Below are 14,526 nucleotides of genomic sequence, written 5' to 3' on the forward strand. Positions count from 1 at the left end.
CTCTCTTACGGAAGCAGGAGGACGTCAGCAAGGACACAACCGCTCCGACAGCTATCCCTCCGCCAGGCTCCGCCGCTCCTCCGACGGCCACGACATCACACTAGCTGGGTTCCAAGATCTCTCCGGCTGCTACATTGGCATGTACTCCGGGCACTAGCTCTCCCTCGCTAGACACGTAGCACTCTGCTACACCCCCATTGTACACTTGGATCCTCTCCTTGCGTCTATAAAAGGAAGGACCAGGGCCCTCTTAGAGAAGGTTGGCCGCGCGGGACGAGGACGGGACAGGCGCTCTCTTGGGGCCGCTCGCTTCCCTCACCCGCGTGGACGCTTGTAACCCCCTACTGCAAGCGCACCCGACCTGGGCGCGAGACGAACACGAAGGCCGCGGGATTCCCACCTCTCTCACGCCGGTCTCCGGCCGCCTCGCTCCTTTCCCCCCTTCGCGCTCGCCCACGCGCTCGACCCATCTGGGCTGGGGCACGCGGCACTCACTCGTCGGCCTGAGGGACCCCCCGGTCTCGAAACGCCGACACATGGGGATGAAACCATGTTAACTCGTTTCCAAAATCTTGGAAACTGTGTGAAACCTCCACTGAGAGTGTTTTGTTTCATCTTCATATAATTGATTAAATCCTATTGGTTATTTATATGCAGCATTTAATAAGTATGTTGACATATGAAATGGTGAGATGAAACTCTCTATTGAGAGAGGGTATTTCATTCATCTATAAATCTGATGTAGCATTTTTGGAAACAGTGATATGAAATCCCCATTGTGAATAGCCTAATAAAACACTTTGCAGACTTGCCAGTGACAGCCATGAAGTGCTGCTGTTGCGGTGTTGCCTGTAGCCCGGCCATACTGCGAACCCACGGGCCACGGTCGCGCACTGTCGTTTCGCGCCAAGACCCAGGAGTGTGGTGGCGACTAGCCCACGGACTTTCCAACCAGCACTGTTGGATCTTAGCCTCTTAGGCCCATTTCGTGGAACGGCGCAGCCTTTTGTCATTCTCGTAGTACGCCACAGAGCGGCCCATTCACCGAGAGAGAGTCCAACGCAAAACTCAGACAACTCTTCTTTCTTCTCTGCCCAATCCAAAAAAAAAGTCAACGGGACCACGGGCACTTGGAAAAGAGAAATTTGAATTTTGGAAACTCTATCAAGGTGTTTGGTTTTCTAGAGACTTATGTTTGACATTTAGGAATTACCAAACACAAGTACTAAAATAAAGATAATCCATCTTTTAATCCTGTTGACGCCTTTTCGGAGCGCCAATCACTCAACAAGAACCGGCGGCGGTGCTCTCTGGTCAGGCACGGACGGTCCACGGTACAGGGCCGGACGGTCCGCGACCTGGTGCGAGGCGTGGCGGTGCTCTCTGCACAAGAGCGGACGGTCCGCGCGCAGGGGCCGGACGGTCCGAATTTTTTGCACTTTTGCCCTTTCTCAGAAAAAAAATCACGTTTAGACCCTAAAAAATTTTAATGTCAATTTTGGACCCTAAAAAATCACCTATGGCGTCGAGCTGTGTTACCTGGCGCCGAGGTACCTATTGCGCTGGCACAACCCAGACGCCGTGGCGCCGATGTGGCACCGAGCTCGACGCCACAGATCTTGGCGCCGAGCTCGGTTGTCTATGTCCGTCATGCGGTGCGCCTGCTCGGCAGTCGGCAGTCTGCTCTGCAGTGGAGTAGGGCCAGGACGTGACCTGTGCCTGCACGAAGCACGGGAGGTGCGGGGATCTATGGCCGAGGTCAGAGGTATACAAACTGTAGGCAGTACTAAACTACTACTAGTCGTAGCAGATAAGGTCGTGGCCTGGCCTTAGCTTTAGCGGGGGATCTAGCGAGCGCCGGTGCATCTCCTCTCTTGCTGCCGTGTGTGGTGCGCCGCAGCCGGCGTCCGTAACGGACGGATGGTATGTGGTAGCTGGGTTGGGTGCATGCATGCTGTGCAGTGCTGCGCGTGGATAAAGGTTGGAGTGGCAGCATTTAGTACGTGCCTGCTACGCATCATTGTGATCCTGACCGACTGACTCCAGGGTCAATGGATTTTGACATCAGTTTTTTTACCACCGTGAGGGCTAAAGAATGTTTGACAGCCAATTTATATACTTCATTCATTTATATAAATTCATTTACATAAATTTGGATGCACACATTTATATATTTCATTTATTTTGGAATGCTATATTTAAATTCCTTGACATATTTACTATTTTATAACAATTAAATAAATTAGTAGATATCTAATAGTAGTAAATGTGGTCAAAGCTTGACGTACCAATAACTGCCACTCCATACTTTATGTAATAGTAGTAGTGTAGTACTACCTACTGCATATAGTATTGTACACCTCTGAAAACCCGTCAGCCTGGCTATGGATTCGTGCACCTCCAGTGCTCCGTGCAAGCACATGTCGCGTCCCTGCTCCACTCTACTGCAGAGCAAACTGCCGAGCACAAGCCACGTCCTGGCCCTGCTCCACTCCACTCCACTGCAGAGCAGACTGCCGACCAGCGCACCGCGCAAGCGAATGCATTTTAGAAAAGGACAGGCTTAGACAACCGAGCTCGGCGTCAAGATCTGTGGCGCCGAGCTTGGTGCCACGTCAGCTCCACGGCGTCTGGGTTGTGCCAGCGTAACAGGTACCTCGGCGCCATAACCTATGGCGCCGAGCTGTGTTACCTCGGCGCCATAGGCTATCGCGCCGAGCAAAGGTCCAAAAGTGTCATTAAAATTTTCTAGGGTCCAAACGTGTTTTTTTCCGAGGAAGGACCAAATGCAAAAAATTTGACCGGACGGTCCGCGACCTGGTGCAAGGCTAGGGCTCCTGCCTGACGGCCGGACGGTCCGCGCGTACGCATGGGCGACGGAAGATCGCCGGCGGCGCCTAGATCTCACTCCCGGGAGGGACCCCGTCGGGGAGGTGAGAGCACCTAGAGGGGGGTGAATAGGTAATCCTGTGAAACTTGAAAACTTAAGCCACAAAAACTTGGTTAATCATTAGCACAATAATTGCCAAGTGGCTAGATAGGAATCCTCAACAAAACACAATAACCAACAAGGATCAATCACAGAGATGGCACGGTGGTTATCCCGTGGTTCGGCCAAGACCAACGCTTGCCTACTCCACGTTGTGGCGTCCCAACGGACGAGGGTTGCAATCAACCCCTCTCAAGCGGTATAAAGACCCACTTGAATACCACGGTGTTTTGCTTGCTTTTTCTCAATCCCGTTTGCGAGGAATCTCCACAACTTGGAGCCTCTCGCCCTTACACTTGAAATTCACAAAGAACACGGAGCAAGGGAGGGATTAGCAACGCACACAAGACACAATAAACAGAGTGTCAACACGCACACAAGTCGCAACAAGAGCTCGCAACACAACTCAATGAGTTCACAACTCCACTAGAGCTCTATATGCTATCACAATGAAAAGAATGCGCGAAATCGATGTCTTGGTGCTTAGGAATGTTGTAGGAATGCTTGGTGTACTTCTCCATGCGCCTAGGGGTCCCTTTTATAGCCCCAAGGCAGCTAGGAGCCGTTGAGTGCAATCTAGGAAGGCTGATCTTGCCTTCTGTCGACTGGCGCACCGGACAGTCTGGTGCACACCGGACACTGTCCGGTGCCCGATTTCTTTCCAAAAAATGACGCAGTCGACCGTTGGCAGCCTGAGAGCCGTTGGCGCACCGGACATGTCCGGTGCACACCGGACAGACCGGTGCCCCCTTCTAGCCGTTGGCTCGGCCACGTGTCCCGCGCAGATCGCGCGGCCGACCGTTGGCTCACCGGACAGTCCGGTGCACACCGGACAGTCCGGTGAATTATAGTCGTACGTCGCCGGTGAATTCCCGATAGCGGCCACTTCGCTCGAGCCATCCTGGCGCACCGGACACTGTCCGGTGCACCACCGGACACTGTCTGGTGCTCCCAGACTCAACAGAGTCTTGGCTGCTCGAGCCAAGACATTTACAATTGGATTTTTCCTGTTTCCAGCACTTAGACACAATACATTAGTCCATAAAACAATGTACTAAGTCTGAGAAACATACCTTTATCCTTGATTTGTACTTTGTCCACCTTTTTACACTTAGGCACTTGTGTTGGACACTAAATCACCAAAATACTTAGAAATGGCCCAAGGCACATTTCCCTTTCAATCTCCCCCTTTTTGGTGATTTATGCCAACACAATATAAAGCAAGTAGAACAAATACAAAATCAATTCAAATAAGAACTCAAATTGTTTTGATTCAAATTTGACATATATGGATCACTCTTTGCCACCACTTGGTTTGTTTTTGCAAATCAAACTCAAATTTCTATCTCTAAGTCAAACACACATGTTAAGACATAAAGAGAGTCATTCCAAGAGAAATTGATTCAAGATTTCAAAAACTCCCCGTTTTTTTCATAATCAACACTTCTCCCCACAAGAAGCCATCTTTTTACAAGAGAGACAATAAAAAGTTTTGACACACCAAAAGCTCTATTCTACTATTTTCAAAATTTCTCAAGTGGTAGCTGATCCATCTATTGCTTTGGCCTTTATTTTCTCCCCCTTTGGCATCAAGCACCAAAACGGGATCAATCTTGGCCCTTTAACCCCATTGCCTCACCCAAAATCTTCAAATAAGAACACAAAGGCAATAAGAGTATAAAGACGAACTTGGAAAAGTTACTCTTTTCATCGGAGTGCAGTGGAAGTCTTGCATGGTCCAAGTCCACCTTTTCCCTTTCAATTCTCCTTGGAGACTAAAACAACCAAACTCAAGTACATGGTTAGTCTCAAAGGGTCAAGTTGTAGCACAGCTCCCCCTAAATATGTACATCACTTGCACACAGGACTTGTGAGGTCCAGGGAGTGTTTATACAACTTGAGCACCACAATAAGCAACAACATGCAGAATGAACATGATCAAAAGCATAAACACATGTATGCTACATTTCAATCCAAGTTCCGCGAATCTAAGATATTGAGCTCACTACGCAGCCTGCAAAAGGTCTTCTCATCTAGAGGCTTGGTAAAGATATCGGCTAGCTGGTTCTCGGAGCTAACATGAAACACTTCGATATCCCCCTTTTGCTGGTGGTCTCTCAAAAAGTGATGCCGGATGTCAATGTGCTTTGTGCGGCTGTGCTCAACAGGATTTTCCGCTATGCGGATAGCACTCTCATTGTCACATAGGAGTGGGACTTTGCTCAGATTGTAGCCAAAGTCCTGGAGGGTTTGCCTCATCCAAAGTAGTTGCGCGCAACACTGTCCTGCGGCAACATACTCGGCCTCAGCGGTGGATAGGGCAACGGAAGTTTGTTTCTTAGAGTTCCATGACACCAGGGACCTTCCTAAGAATTGGCACGTCCCCGATGTACTCTTCCTATCGACCTTACATCCAGCATAGTCGGAATCTGAGTACCCAATCAAGTCAAAGTTAGACCCCTTTGGATACCAGATCCCGAAGCAAAGCGTAGCGACTAAATATCGAAGAATTCGCTTCACAGCCACTAAGTGACACTCCTTAGGATCGGATTGAAATCTAGCACACATGCATACGCTAAGCATAATATTCGGTCTACTAGCACATAAATAAAGCAAAGAACCTATCATGGACCGATATGCTTTTTGATCAACGGACTTACCTCCTTTGTTGAGGTCGGTGTGTCCGTCAGTTCTCATCGGCGTCTTTGCGGGCTTGGCGTCCTTCATCCCAAACCGCTTTAGCAAGTCTTGCGTGTACTTCGTTTGGGAGATGAAAGTGCCGTCCTTGAGTTGCTTCACTTGGAACCCAAGGAAGTAGTTCAACTCGCCCATCATCGACATCTCGAATTTCTGCGTCATAACCATGCTAAACTCTTCACAAGACTTTTGATTAGTAGAACCAAATATTATGTCATCGACATAAATTTGGCACACAAAAAGATCACCATCGCAAGTCTTAGTAAAAAGAGTTGGATCGGCTTTCCCAACCTTGAAAGCATTAGCAATTAAAAAGTCTCTAAGGCATTCATACCATGCTCTTGGGGCTTGCTTAAGTCCATAGAGTGCCTTAGAGAGCTTACACACGTGGTCGGGGTACCGTTCATCCTCGAAGCCGGGGGGTTGCTCCACATACACCTCCTCCTTGATTGGCCCGTTGAGGAAAGCGCTCTTCACATCCATTTGGTACAACCTGAAAGAATGGTGAGCAGCATATGCTAGCAAGATACGAATTGATTCTAGCCTAGCCACAGGAGCAAAAGTCTCCTCAAAGTCCAAACCTACGACTTGGGCATAACCTTTTGCCACAAGTCGAGCATTGTTCCTCGTCACCACCCCGTGCTCGTCCTGTTTGTTGCGGAACACCCACTTGGTTCCCACAACGTTTTGCTTGGGACGAGGCACCAGTGTCCAAACTTCATTGCGCTTGAAATTATTGAGTTCCTCCTGCATGGCCAACACCCAGTCCGGATCTAGCAAGGCCTCTTCTACCCTGAAAGGCTCAATAGAAGAGACAAAGGAGTAATGCTCACAAAAATTAACTAATCTTGAATGAGTAGTTACTCCCTTGCTAATATCACCCAAAATTTGATCGACGGGATGATCCCTTTGGATCGTCGCTCGAACTTGGGTTGGAGGTGCCTGAGGTGCTTCTTCCTCTTCAATTTGAACATCCTGTGCTCCCCCTTGTTCATGCGCCTCCACTTGAGGTACCTGTTCGTCATCTTGGGTTGGGGGATGCACCATAGTTGAGGAAGACGGTTGATCTTGCTCCAATTGTTCCTGAGGCCGTACATCTCCAATCGCCATGGTGCGTATCGCAGTCGTTGGAACGTCTTCTTCATCTACATCATCAAGATCAACAACTTGCTCTCTTGGAGAGCCATTAGTCTCATCAAATACAACGTCGCTAGGGACTTCAACCAAACCCGATGATTTGTTGAAGACCCTATACGCCTTTGTATTTGAATCATAACCTAATAAAAACCCTTCTACAACTTTGGGAGCAAATTTAGAAGTTCTACCTCTCTTCACAAGAATATAACACTTGCTCCCAAATACACGAAAATAAGATACATTGGGTTTGTTACCAGTCAGCAGCTCATATGAAGTCTTCTTGAGGAGGCGGTGAAGGTAGACCCGGTTGATGGCGTGGCAAGCCGTGTTTACGGCTTCCGACCAAAAGCGCTCGGGGGTCTTGAACTCTCCAAGCATCGTCCTCGCCATATCGATTAGCGTCCTGTTCTTCCTCTCTACCACACCATTTTGCTGTGGTGTGTAGGGAGCGGAGAACTCGTGCTTGATTCCTTCCTCCTCAAGGTACTCCTCCACTTGAAGGTTCTTGAACTCGGACCCGTTGTCGCTCCTTATCTTCTTCACCTTGAGCTCAAACTCATTTTGAGCTCTCCTTAGGAAGCGCTTGAGGGTCCCTTGGGTTTCAGACTTATCCTGCAAAAAGAACACCCAAGTGAAGCGGGAAAAGTCATCAACGATAACTAGACCATACTTACTTCCTCCTATGCTTAGATAGGCGACGGGTCCGAAGAGGTCCATATGTAGCAGCTCCAGGGGTCTTGATGTGGTCATCACATTCTTGCTGTGATGCGCTCCTCCCACTTGTTTACCTGATTGACAAGCTGCACAAGGTCTATTTTTTTCGAATTGCACGTTAGTCAAACCTATCACGTGTTCTCCCTTTAGAAGCTTGTGAAGGTTCTTCATCCCCACATGTGCTAAGCGGTGATGCCACAGCCAGCCCATGCTAGTCTTAGCAATTAAGCATGCATCTAGACCGGCCTCCTCTTTTGCAAAATCAACTAAATAAAGTTTGTCGTCTAGTACACCCTTAAAAGCTAGTGAACCATCACATCTTCTAAAGACAGACACATCTACATTTGTAAATAGACAATTATATCCCATATTACATAATTGACTAACAGATAGTAAATTATATCCAAGAGACTCAACTAAAAACACATTAGAGATAGAGTGCTCATTAGATATTGCAATCTTGCCTAAACCTTTCACCTTGCCTTGGTTCCCATCACCGAATATGATTGAATCTTGGGAATCCTTATTCTTGACGTAGGAGGTGAACATCTTCTTTTCCCCCGTCATATGGTTCGTGCATCCGCTGTCGATAATCCAGCTTGAACCCCCGGATGCATAAACCTGCAAGGCAAATTTAGGCTTGGGTCTTAGGTACCCAACTCTTGTTGGGTCCTTCAAGGTTAGTTACAATTGCCTTAGGGACCCAAATGCAAGTTTTATCACCCTTGCACTTTGCCCCTAATTTCCTAGCAACTATCTTCCTATCTTTTCTACAAATAGCAAAAGAAGCATTTAAAGCATGATAAATTGTAGATGGTTCATTAATTTTCCTATGAACATTAGCAACATTTCTCCTAGGCATATTGTGAACAACATTTTTCCTACCAACATTTCTATCATGCACATAGGAAGAACTAGAAGCAAACATGGCATGAGAATCAAAAGCATCATATGCATTATAACTTCTATATGCATTTCTGTATTGTCTCTTGTCATGATACATAAAAGCATGGTTCTTTTTAGCACTACTAGCCATAGGGGCCTTCCCTTTCTCCTTGGTGGAGATGGGAGCCTTATGGCTTGTTAAGTCCTTGGCTTCCCTCTTGAAGCCAAGTCCATCCTTAATTGAGGGGTGTCTACCAATCGTGTAGGCATCCCTTGCAAATTTTAGCTTATCGAAATCACTTTTGCTAGTCTTAAGTTGGTCATTAAGACTAGCTACTTCATCATTTAATCTAGAAATTGCAACTAGGTGTTTACTACAAGCATCAATATCAAAATCCTTACACCTAGTACAAATTATAACATGTTCTACACAAGAATTAGATTTATTTGCTACTTCTAATTTAGCATTTAAATCATTGTTAACACCTTGTAAAGTAGAAATGGTTTCATGACAAGTAGATAGTTCATAAGAAAGCATTTCATTTCTTTTAACTTCTAAAGCATAGGATTTTTGTGCCTCTATAAATTTATCATGTTCATCATATAACAAATCCTCTTGCTTTTCTAAAAGCCTATCCTTTTCATTCAAGGCATCAATCAATTCATTGATTTTATCAATTTTATTTCTATCCAATCCCTTGAACAAGCTAGAGTAATCTATTTCATCCTCATCACTAGATTCGTCCTCACTTGAAGAAGCATAAGTAGAGTTTCGAGTACATACCTTCTTCTCCCTTGCCATAAGGCATGTGTGACGCTCGTTGGGGAAGAGGGATGACTTGTTGAAGGCGGTGGCGGCGAGTCCTTCATTGTCGGAGTCGGACGAAGAGCAATCCGAATCCCACTCCTTGCCAAGATGTGCCTCGCCCTTTGCCTTCTTATAGTTCTTCTTTTTCTCCCTCTTGATCCCTTGATCCTGATCACTATCATTGTCGGGACAGTTAGCAATAAAATGACCAAGCTTACCACATTTGAAGCATGAGCGCTTCCCCTTTGTCTTGGTCTTGCTTGGTTGCCCCTTGCGACCCTTTAGCGCCGTCTTGAATCTTTTGATGATAAGGGTCATTTCTTCATCATTAAGTCCGGCCGCCTCAATTTGTGCTACCTTGCTAGGTAGCGCCTCCTTGCTTCTTGTTGCCTTGAGAGCAAGGGGTTGAGGCTCGTTGATTGGACCATTCAATGCGTCGTCCACGTACCTTGCCTCCTTGATCATCATTCGCCCGCTTACGAATTTTACAAGGACTTCTTCGGGCGACATTTTGGTGTACCTGGGATTCTCACGAATATTATTCACCAAATGAGGATCAAGAACGGTAAAGGACCTTAGCATCAGTCGGACGACGTCATGGTCCGTCCATCGCGTGCTTCCGTAGCTCCTTATTTTGTTGATAAGGGTCTTGAGCCGGTTGTATGTTTGGGTTGGCTCCTCGCCCCTTATCATCGCGAATCGTCCAAGCTCGCCCTCCACCAACTCCATCTTGGTGAGCAAGGTGACGTCGTTCCCCTCATGAGAAATCTTGAGGGTGTGTGGTATTCATCCCTGCACAATGAAGCTAGAAGAACAGTAGTAGCTTGTGCATTCTTATGAATTTGCTCATTAATGAACATGGGACTATCCGTACTATCAAAGTGCATTCCACTCTCTACAATCTCCCATATACTAGGATGGAGAGAGAACAAGTGACTACGCATTTTGTGACTCCAAAATCCATAGTCCTCTCCATCAAAATGAGGAGGTTTACCAAGTGGAATAGATAATAAATGAGCATTTGCACTTTGAGGAATACGCGAATAATCGAAAGAAAAGTTCGAGTTAACCGTCTTTCGTTTGCCGTAGTCGTTGTCGTCGTTGTCCTTGTGGGAAGAAGTGGACTCATCACTGTCGTCGTAGTAGACGATCTCCTTAATGCGCATTGTCTTCTTCTTCTTCCCATCTTTTCGAATATGGCCCGAGCCCGAGTCGGTAGGCTTGTCATCCTTCGGCTCGTTGACGAAAGATTCCTTCTCTTTATCATTGATCACGATACCCTTCCCCTTAGGATCCATCTCTTCGGGCGGTTAGTCCCTTTGTGAAGAGAACGGCTCTGATACCAATTGAGAGCACCTAGAGGGGGGTGAATAGGTGATCCTGTGAAACTTGAAAACTTAAGCCACAAAAACTTGGTTAATCATTAGCACAATAATTGCCAAGTGGCTAGATAGGAATCCTCAACAAAACACAATAACCAACAAGGATCAATCACAGAGATGGCACGGTGGTTATCCCGTGGTTCGGCCAAGACCAACGCTTGCCTACTCCACGTTGTGGCGTCCCAACGGACGAGGGTTGCAATCAACCCCTCTCAAGCGGTCCAAAGACCCACTTGAATACCATGGTGTTTTGCTTGCTTTTTCTCAATCCCGTTTGCGAGGAATCTCCACAACTTGGAGCCTCTCGCCCTTACACTTGAAATTCACAAAGAACACGGAGCAAGGGAGGGATTAGCAACGCACACAAGACACAATAAACAGAGTGTCAACACGCACACAAGTCGCAACAAGAGCTCGCAACACAACTCAATGAGTTCACAACTCCACTAGAGCTCTATATGCTATCACAATGAAAAGAATGCGCGAAATCGATGTCTTGGTGCTTAGGAATGTTGTAGGAATGCTTGGTGTACTCCTCCATGCGCCTAGGGGTCCCTTTTATAGCCCCAAGGTAGCTAGGAGCCGTTGAGTGCAATCTAGGAAGGCTGATCTTGCCTTCTGTCGACTGGCGCACCGGACAGTCCGGTGCACACCGGACACTGTCCGGTGCCCGATTTCTTTCCAAAAAATGACGCAGTCGACCGTTGGCAGCCTGAGAGCCGTTGGCGCACCGGACATGTCCGGTGCACACCGGACAGACCGGTGCCCCCTTCTAGCCGTTGGCTCGGCCACGTGTCCCGCGCAGATCGCGCGGCCGACCATTGGCCCTGCCGACCGTTGGCTCACCGGACAGTCCGGTGCACACCGGACAGTCCGGTGAATTATAGCCGTACGTCGCCGGTGAATTCCCGAGAGCGGCCACTTCGCTCGAGCCATCCTGGCGCACCGGACACTGCTCGAGCCAAGACATTTACAATTGGATTTTTCCTGTTTCCAGCACTTAGACACAATACATTAGTCCATAAAACAATGTACTAAGTCTGAGAAACATACCTTTATCCTTGATTTGTACTTTGTCCACCTTTTTACACTTAGGCACTTGTGTTGGACACTAAATCACCAAAATACTTAGAAATGGCCCAAGGCACATTTCCCTTTCAGGAGGAGAGATCCTAGGAGTTGTCTAGGCTCGGGTAGACCGACCTAAACTCCTCTAATCGACGTAGAGTCGAAGAGAGGCGGAGAATTTGGAGATTGAGAGGCTAAACTAGAACTAGACTAGAACTACTCCTAATTGCATAAGATAAAAACGAGAAATAGACTTGATTTGATCGATTGGTGGGGGCTCAATCGGCCGTAGCCCTTCATCTATATAAAGGGGGAGGTCTGGATCCGCTTCCAACTGATTTCCGAGTCAATCCCGCGGTTTTAGGTAACAAATCCCGCGAGAAACTAGGAACCCTAACTGACTCTGCGCACACGCGGACCGTCCGCGCCATCATCGTGGACTGTCCGCGCTGCTCTTTTTGGTCTCCAACATATGCCCCCCTGCCTTTTGGTGAAGGTTGACGAACCAAAAGCATATGAACTAAACCTGATGTAAGTCACCGACTTTTCAATATGGAGATCATTCAATAAAGCATCAATATAAAGGCCGTTTCGGATTTTATCTTTCTCGGCCATGACCATTTGATCAATGGATCAAAAGGAATAGAATGGAGGTGCCCCCCAGCCTAGATAGACAAAGGGACTATACATATACCATGGATTCATCATCGTACCATTTCATGTTTGAACATGATAATATACCGGCGATGAGTAAACGGGTGGAAAGTACCTTGGTCTCATAGGATGAATAGGCGATGCTTGTTGTGTCGCCTTTCGAGCCGTTTTGTTTACCCGTTTTGTTTTAGCAGGTTACCGAGGTTTCTTCGTTGACCGATCACGTAGAACGGTCTTCTTGCTAGTATTCTTGGAGAGCAACTGATCAAAAGTAGAGTCAGTTTTGATCAACCGACCATATGTGCTTTGCCGTTGCGTCTCTTTCCCTTTTAAGGCTTTGTGTGGAGGCTGACGCCTTTGGCCATAGGCGGATTGTCCGGCAGAGTTAGCCGAACCGTCTGTCTGAGCACCGAACCGTCCGCACGCAAGTGTCATACCGTCTGTGATGCTCAGGCCAGGCTGTCGTGCTTGGCTCATTAATTGTGCTTGCCCCCCCGGTGCCTCCGGACTTTTTAGCCTTATCGTCCGGAGCCTTTCGAGCAATCTCCTTTTGCGATATATTTGACGTGCGAGGATCGTCAATGATGATGTCTTTGCTTTTGCTTTTATCGGCCATTTCGGGCCGAACTAAGATCTTTTCGCATGCGACATCTATTGTATTAACAGGAAATGGTTGTGTGTCCACTTGCATTTCCTGAAAAGCCAACAGGCCCTCATTTATGGCCGATTGTACCTGTCGACGAAAAACATTACAGTCATTGGTGGCATGAGAGAAAGAATTATGCCACTTACAATAAGCACGCCTCTTTAATTCATCTATAGGAGGGATATTATGAGTTAATTTAATGTTGCCATTTTTAAGTAGCTCATCAAATATCTTATCGCATTTGGCAACATTAAAGGTAAATTTAATCTCTTCTTGACGATTCTTTTGAACTGGCTGTAAGGAATAACATGCTGAAGATTTGGCCTTTGTTGGCCAAATAAACTCAATGGTATATACATCTGCGGATTCATCATCTGAACTATCACGCTCTATTAGATGTATAGTACGGGCGGCCGATTTTGATGTCTCTTTAAATCGGCTTTCACAGGCTAAAGCCCGCTGATGTAGCTGGGCTATCGAAAAGAACTGGGTTCCATCTAATTTGTCTCTTAAGTAGGATAGCAACCCATTAGAAGCTAGCCCTACTAGCTCTTTGTCTGCAACATGGATCCGAAAGCATCGGTTTCTAGTGTCACGGAACCTCCGGATATAATCATTAACCGATTCTTCGCATCCTTGTCGGACTGAAGCTAAGTCAGCTAATCCTAATTCATATTCCCCGGCAAAGAAATGTTCATGAAATTTATTTTCTAACCCATTCCAGGAATTAATGGAATTAGGAGGCAGGGCGGCGTACCATGCAAAAGCAGTACCAGTAAGCGATAAAGAAAATAACCGAACATGAAATGCTTCTCCATCAGCCAATTCGCCTAGGTGTGCTAGGAACTGGCCTATGTGTTCGTATGTGCTTCTCCAATTCTCACCAGAAAACTTAGAAAATTCCGGTATCCTTGCCCCTTGTGGATATGGGACAGTGTCAAACCGGTGATTATATGGCTTTTGGTATGATTGCCCTACTCTGGCTACATTAACTCCGAACTTATCTCGAAATAGTTCAGTCATCTCTTCCCTAATTTTTTCCATTGCACCCGGTGGTAGACCACCGGATCCTGGGCTGTGGGGCTCATTTGGTCGGGTATTAGTATACCGACCTTCTTGTCGTGACCGATCGATAGTGTTGATCGGTCTGTGACTATATGGTGCATTATGGTTTAAATATGTAGAAGGCGAAATATACTGCTGTTGTGGTGTGTAATAATTTGGTGCATGGTGTGCAACAACAGGTTCCGCATATGTGTATCCGGTTTGTACGGTGGTACATCCGAACTGGCCGGTCGTGTTCGCCATTATTGGGGCGCCACGCGGTAGTCCCGGTACGGCCCCGGACTGTCCGGCATAGAAAGCCGGACGGTCCGCGTAAGGGTCGGACGGTCCGGGTAGCATCTCGGACGGTCCGACCGCGTCCAGGGTCGCCGATCTGCCAAACAAAGACGGCGGCGGTCCTAGAGCGGCCCCGGACTGTCCGGCAGAGCAAGCCGGACGGTCCGCGTATGGGCCGGATGGTCCGGGCAGAAGCTCGGACGGT

The sequence above is a fragment of the Zea mays genome, chromosome 2 (assembly GCF_902167145.1).
Source record: "Zea mays cultivar B73 chromosome 2, Zm-B73-REFERENCE-NAM-5.0, whole genome shotgun sequence".
NCBI classification, from domain to species: Eukaryota; Viridiplantae; Streptophyta; class Magnoliopsida; order Poales; family Poaceae; genus Zea; species Zea mays.